Raw genomic sequence first — 6,565 nt, forward strand, 5'->3', positions numbered from 1 at the left:
TAATGTTTCCTTGTCGCCTAATTCAAATATATGTACAAATTCGGTCTATATATGTACCAACTCGCCTATATAAGTTAAATATCACTAAATTTCGCTTATGTTCCCCTACTTCTATCCGAATTTGTCTTGTTTTGTCAAAAACTTTCATCCACCCTAGGCTCGCCACGAGGAAAATGGGCCTCCCCAAGCCGAACTTTCATCCAATCCGGCGCTAAATAGCGTCGGATTTCGGTGCTGGAGATGCTCTAAGGCTGGGCGGTGGTTAAAGCATAAACTGAAGACCTAACTATCAACGTTATTTTATAGACTGAGAGGAGGGGTAGAAGAACTAGCTAGAAACTTCGCGCAGCCGGGGCTGGCTCCGGAAAAACTCTTCTGCTTGCTAGTATGCACACGGTTTTTAGCAGAAGCCAACGGAAATTACAACCAGTACCGGCCTCCAAAACATTCTGCTACAGGGAGAGAACACTCGCCTGTCCTCCACCAGAACGGAAAATCAAGTAAACATGCCCCATGCCCGTCGCTGCACATCCCCTGCAACGGCACCACCAAATTTACAGCCAGGGAACTACATGAGACCCCATACATAAACCGCAAAGCGTACAACATCTAACAAAAACAGCAAACACCGCATCCACACTAAACAGCTAACACAACCAAATTGGATCAGATCATCACAATGACCAGATTCACATGGTCAGGAGACCTAAATCCACTACCACTGAACCTGATCTACAGAATAGCAACAGACCATATCCTCCTACACATAAAATTGGATGAACACAAGACCATCAGCAGAGTCCTAACCCTAGAATTAGCCACGACACAGTGGCCAGATCATGAGGAGCATGAGAGAGCAAGGGAGAAAGGTAGCTCACCGAGGAGGAAGCTGTAGATGTCGTAGTCGAAGCAGAGGGGTCATCCACAGCCTACCACCGCACCATGGTGCAGGAGGCCACGGCCAGACTAGGCCAGCAGCAGCACCACACCCCAAGTAGCCGGAGCACCGCGGGATAGTAAAGGAGGCGAGGTCGTCGAAGGGGGGCGGGCTGAAGGGGAGGACGCCGGCGAGGGAGAATCGACGCCGTCGGCCAGCGAGGCAGAGTCTCTGCCGAAGAGACTGAAGACCTACCGCGTGGGACGCGAGATTGCTGGTCACGATGACGATCTCACGGTCCACGCGCTGAACACACGATATAAGAAAATTTTGTGGTGAGCCAAAAGATAGATTTTCCGAATAATGAAATGCATATACTATTATGAAAGGTTATGTACCTCTTGGAGTTCCAACGTGGCCGATGGGAGCTTTACCTTTCCATTTGTTTGTAGTAAGTGTCACGCTTCAACTAAATTCCTTCCAGCGGATATGCGCGATCTTTGGCCAACTTTCTCCATCAGGTGCCCGGCAGCTTTGATTCAAGAGTTCACAACCCCGTACACATATGTGTTGGAGGGAGGATGGCAGATCTGGTAAAGATGTCATGTTAGGGCAGTCGTAGATGTCGAGATTCTTCAGATTAAAGAAGCAGTTCAGATTTGCTGGCAGGGAAGTCATTTGACAATTACAGAATCTCAGCCTTTTGACAGATGTGAAATTTGTGGATTCGTCGAATGAAATGAATGGTTCGCGGCAACCTTCCACAGAGAGAAATGCTGGAACTGTGAAACCTTCAGCCGGGAGCATGTTGTTGAGTATTATGGTACTGCTAACATAGAGTGCTACCTGGGCACGAAACTGTGACATACACTCGGGGGTGAGTTTTGGAACATCAATCAAATGTAACCCTTCAAGTTGCAGCAAAGACAATCCTTCCAGCGTACATAAATCCGGTAAGTGATAGAGTGAGAATCTCTTAACAGAGGTAAGACTGCCAAATGACAAGCATGCGGTGCTTCTGCACTTGATTATGACGATTTGTTCCATGTGTGGCCAGTCAGTACAGAGGAAGTCAGCTGTGAGCATGCAATAGGATACGCTGAGGCTCTTAAGGGATGATGGCAAACATTCTGATCCACATGATAATTCTAAAGAAGGGCAGGAATACAATTTAACTCTTGAAAGAGAGGTAGCACCTCTTAAGCCCCCCAATGACCTGAGACACCAGCAAGATCTGAGGACCAAGATGTCAAGTTTTGTCAAATGTTGGAGTACCTCTTCCGAAGGAAGTGTAGTTAAAGTCATAATCTCATGTAAGGACAATACTCTCAGTGAAACCAGGCCATCAAGGCAAATAGCTAAAGCTTCATCTGTAATACTACATGATGAAAGATATAGTTTACTAAGATCTGATGGTGGAACCAGTGGCAGCCCAATAATGCTCTTTCCATGCACGAGTCCCATCCTCTGCTCGTGACAGTATATCCATGCCTTGATGATATCCTCTTTAACCAATGGTTCACCTTTATCTCTTTCTAGAGCACTTCCAAGGTTTTCAACATGTGACACGTCAGCATGCATCAATATCACCAACTTCTTTAGAAATGAATGTTCCGACGAGAGAACACTCCTAATGTCTGATCCTGAATCCACCTCCCAGATTAAACGAAGTTGTGATGCCAAGTGGTCTGTCCTCATGATATTCTCTCTCTGATCATAATGTCCCAGCTCATCGTTGGAAATAAATATAAGCAGTGGGCATTTTTCTACTTCTAAAGATTCAAGTCCTTGGGGAAGACAAGATAATGTCTTCAGGTTTGGCACATTGCAGAGGGAAAGTGAAGTGCAATTCCCAAATAGCTCAGTATTGGATGGCAGGCTTTGTAATGCACAGCAATTAACAAAGCTTAAAGAATACAAATTCTCAAAATATGAACCATCAAGTAACCAGACCGGATATTTGGATGATTTATAACCATCAACTGTAAGGCCTCCAAGTTGAGGCGGTGGCATTAGGCCTTCTAAAATCTCCAAATGTAAATTATCTTCTGAATTCGTTTTATTCTTGCAACTCCAGACAAGTTTCAAGTTGTCAAGATGAATTTTCTGGTGCAGCTTCGACTCCAAGGCCTGATCCTTCCCAGCGACATTCTCAAGATTTTTGACAGTTAAACTGCCACAAATCTTGTTCATGTCCCTCAGTTGTTGCAACTCATATCCCTTTTTCTTTTGCACAGAAAATTCCTCGAGTTGTTGAAGCGAAGTTAGCTTGCCAATGTTAGGAATTTGAGGCAGTGCTTGCCTGTATGGCCTGTATACTCGATCATCATGCCGTTCAAGATGCCGTAACTTCCTCAAATTGCAGAGTTTCTTAGGCAAGCTCTCAACTTGGCCATTTAACCGAAGAAACTGCAAGTGGTAAAGAGTACATAGAGATCTTGGTAATTCAGTAATCAGTGTTCTAATGATGTTCAAGTACCGAAGATGCTTCAACTCACCAACAGATTCTGGCAACTTACTACTGCTGTAAGATGACAAACATAGTACACGCAACTTCTTCATGCTCTGTATTATCTGATTGAAAAGGTCACTTACATCATCCATTAGGGGGTCTATGCAGATAAAAGTGCGTAAATGATGTAGCTTGCTGATACTTTGCCTTTGTTGCTTTATACTATCAACACGAACAGATAGATGTCGAACAGTGTAGGGTATTTCTGTCAACTTATCATCTTCCAATCTGAAGTAGTCTTCTTTAGAGAGTGATTCCGCCAGATCATGAAGGAGATCATGCATAACATAGTAGCGAATGTATTTATCATAGACTGGTTGAAAGAAGGAAACAGAGATCATCTCATTGAAGCAATCCCTCCCAATATCGTCCACTCTATTGTTTGGGTTAGATGAGTCAAAAAGGCCCTCTCCCATCCAAAGATGAACCAACTCATCAATAACATAATTATGGCCTTTCGGAAATAAGCTGCAATATAGGAAGCACCTCTGAAGGCATGGATCTAACTTCTCATAACTCCATAACAGAGCTTTCATGGGAACACTTAATTTGTCAATCTTTATAGTTAGAGCATCCTTCCATGCAGTGATATGCGTTTTCCCTTTCAACCGGGAACCCACAACTTTTGCCGCCAAAGGGGATTGCCCAAGCCTTTTGGCAATCTTCTCTGCAAAATCTTCGAGCCTTTCCCGCAATAGCGGATCTCTGTTTTCTGTTCCGGAGAACGCATAGTGTTTGAAGAGTGCCAAGAACTGAGTATCTTCCATGTTTTCTAGTGGAAACACATCTTCACAGCAAAGAGCAGCTGGAAATGTATGCCGTCGAGAAGTTAACAAAACTTTGCTTCCCGTCTGTTGGGAAACAAGAGGAGCTAACAGTTGCTCCCATTCCGTCTCCATGCCAGGTTCAAACCAGACATCATCCAACACAAGCAGGAATTTTCCCTGATTCCTGCAGTATGTTTGTCAACTTGCGCTGCAGAGTATCAAGGTTATCAATGCGTGGGCATTCACCCTGTGAGGCGGACTCAATGATCTCACGCGTATGACGACGGACGTCAAGTTTGCGTGAGATGCTTACCCACATTGTCATATAAAAATATTCTTTTACCCTCTTGTCATTGTAAACAAGCTGTGCCAATGTGGACTTTCCCATACCTCCAACTCCAACAATGGCCAAACCCGAGAACATAGCTGTACTAGCTACAGTACCAGTTGTCTTGGTAAGACGATCTACTATACAATCGCAATCCTTGTCACGGCCAATCACTTTCAGAGGTAGCAGTGATGTAGCCTCGGGAACAGCAGAAGCTGATGGTACGGTGGGGCTCCCTGCAATTTTAGAACCAGCTGGTAAGCAGAGCAGTTCACGGAAGTCCTTGGCTTTCGCCAGGGTAGCCTTCAGTTGTTTCAGCTGGCTAATTAGATTTCTGTTTTCTGAGCTCAGATTGGAGAGCCTGCTCGATGCAGCACGCAGAGGGTTCATTAGAGTGTTGCTGATGGAGGAGGCATCGGCCGGCAGGGAATCCTTCCCTTTTGCTTTGCGCTTGAGGAGGTTGTACTCATGCTCCTCCATCAAGTCCTCGGCCAGGTAAAAGGCTTCTTTGAGTTCCTGAAGCCATTTATCCAACTTGAGCCTGTGGTTCCCCTTGTCTGCTGCTTCAATCACCAGCTCGAACTGCGGCATCATAATGGTCTCCAGTTCATGGAGCTCACGCGCCATATCCACTCCAAGGAATGTTGAAGCATTAGCAAGGAGCTTCATCAAGACCGGAGATGAAGCCAATCTTAAGGCAGCTAAGGCCACTGCCGCCATCAGATTGCAGGTTTTCTGTACTTACTTTTTTGGTGTATGTGGAGGGGAGTTATCTTTATTTTGTGGATGCACAGATGACAGATCTTTGGTGCAGAAAGACAAACTATGGGAGTTTCCTGCTCTAAGATGAAGGTGACTAGGGCTGAAAGAGAGATTAAGAGGTGTTTCTAGAGAGAAAAAGAGAGAACAGACTCGATCCAGAAAGATACTAAATGATGACACACATAGTATGGAGATGAACAAGTACAGAATGGAAAAATAGGATAACAAGCAATTAAGACAAAATTTCCACTTTGTTTTTACGATCTTTTTTTGTGTGGAATGGCCTGAATAAATTGAAGGACGAGCACTGGAATTGTTCCTAGAGTCAATAATGGATGAAACCTGCTGGAGTGGGAAATGAAGAAATAAATCAGTCAACTGCAACCTAGCAGATCTGTAGAAAATGGCAAAAATTAAGAATACCTTTCGCTCTTTTTTTTTTTGAATTTTCCTTGTGTGGACCTGAATAAATGGTAGACGAGCAATGAAATTGCTTCTTGAGGTAGAAACAACCAGTGAATATAGCAATGGAAGAAAAACCTGTTGGAGTGGAAAACGATATAAGTCAGTTAGATGGAATTGATAAGCAGAACCCTGGAACCTGATTTGTAGATGAAAACTACACGAGAATATGGGTGAACTTACACAGATGAGGAATTGAGAAGCAGCGTTCTAGGAGCCGGCGCAGACGAAGGGGAAAGGATGCAAGAGGGATAGTAGAAGCCAATGTTGTGCTGCAAAAGATGAGAGATAGACAGCAGGTCAACAAGCCAGATTAGAACTGATCCAGCTACTTGCCCATTATTTTAAGTTGTGCTGCGCTGGACTTGCTAATATACTATCCAGCAACCGATGTAGACAGCTCACTGATCGACAATAAAATTACATAAAGTAGGCTAGCTAGAAGCGGAAACTCAATTCAGCTCCTGGTGCATATTCTTTCTTTACCAAAAAAAATAATGTACATTTCCATAATATATGTGTTCGTAAAATTTTGTGAAAAAATAAAATAATTTGTAGTCTGTAAAAAAAGAAAATTTATCTTGTGATAAGCCTTTTTAGCACCTAATTTTATCTTTTTAGTTTTTACATACGCCACATGGCTAGTCATTTTTTCATGAAACGACTTTGTGAGTGGGTAGCACGTGAAGATGTACATGTAATTTTTTTTATTTTAGTATAGAGGGCTATGCTTATTCTTTTGACAAAGGAAATATATAAGTATCGCGAAGATATCAATTACACTATGACCAACAAGATGCCTAAGACATCACACACAGCCAAAAAAAAAGGAAAAAAAAAGACCATATCGTGGTGAC

General features: G+C 43.4%; 1 pseudogene; it reads right to left on the minus strand.

Moving 5' to 3' along the window:
• Positions 1-541: 541 nt before the first annotated feature.
• Positions 542-6,031, minus strand: LOC124694961 (annotated as a pseudogene).
• Between the last annotated feature and the right edge of the window lie 534 nt (positions 6,032-6,565).

Source organism: Lolium rigidum, chromosome 1 (genome assembly GCF_022539505.1).
Source record: "Lolium rigidum isolate FL_2022 chromosome 1, APGP_CSIRO_Lrig_0.1, whole genome shotgun sequence".
NCBI classification, from domain to species: Eukaryota; Viridiplantae; Streptophyta; class Magnoliopsida; order Poales; family Poaceae; genus Lolium; species Lolium rigidum.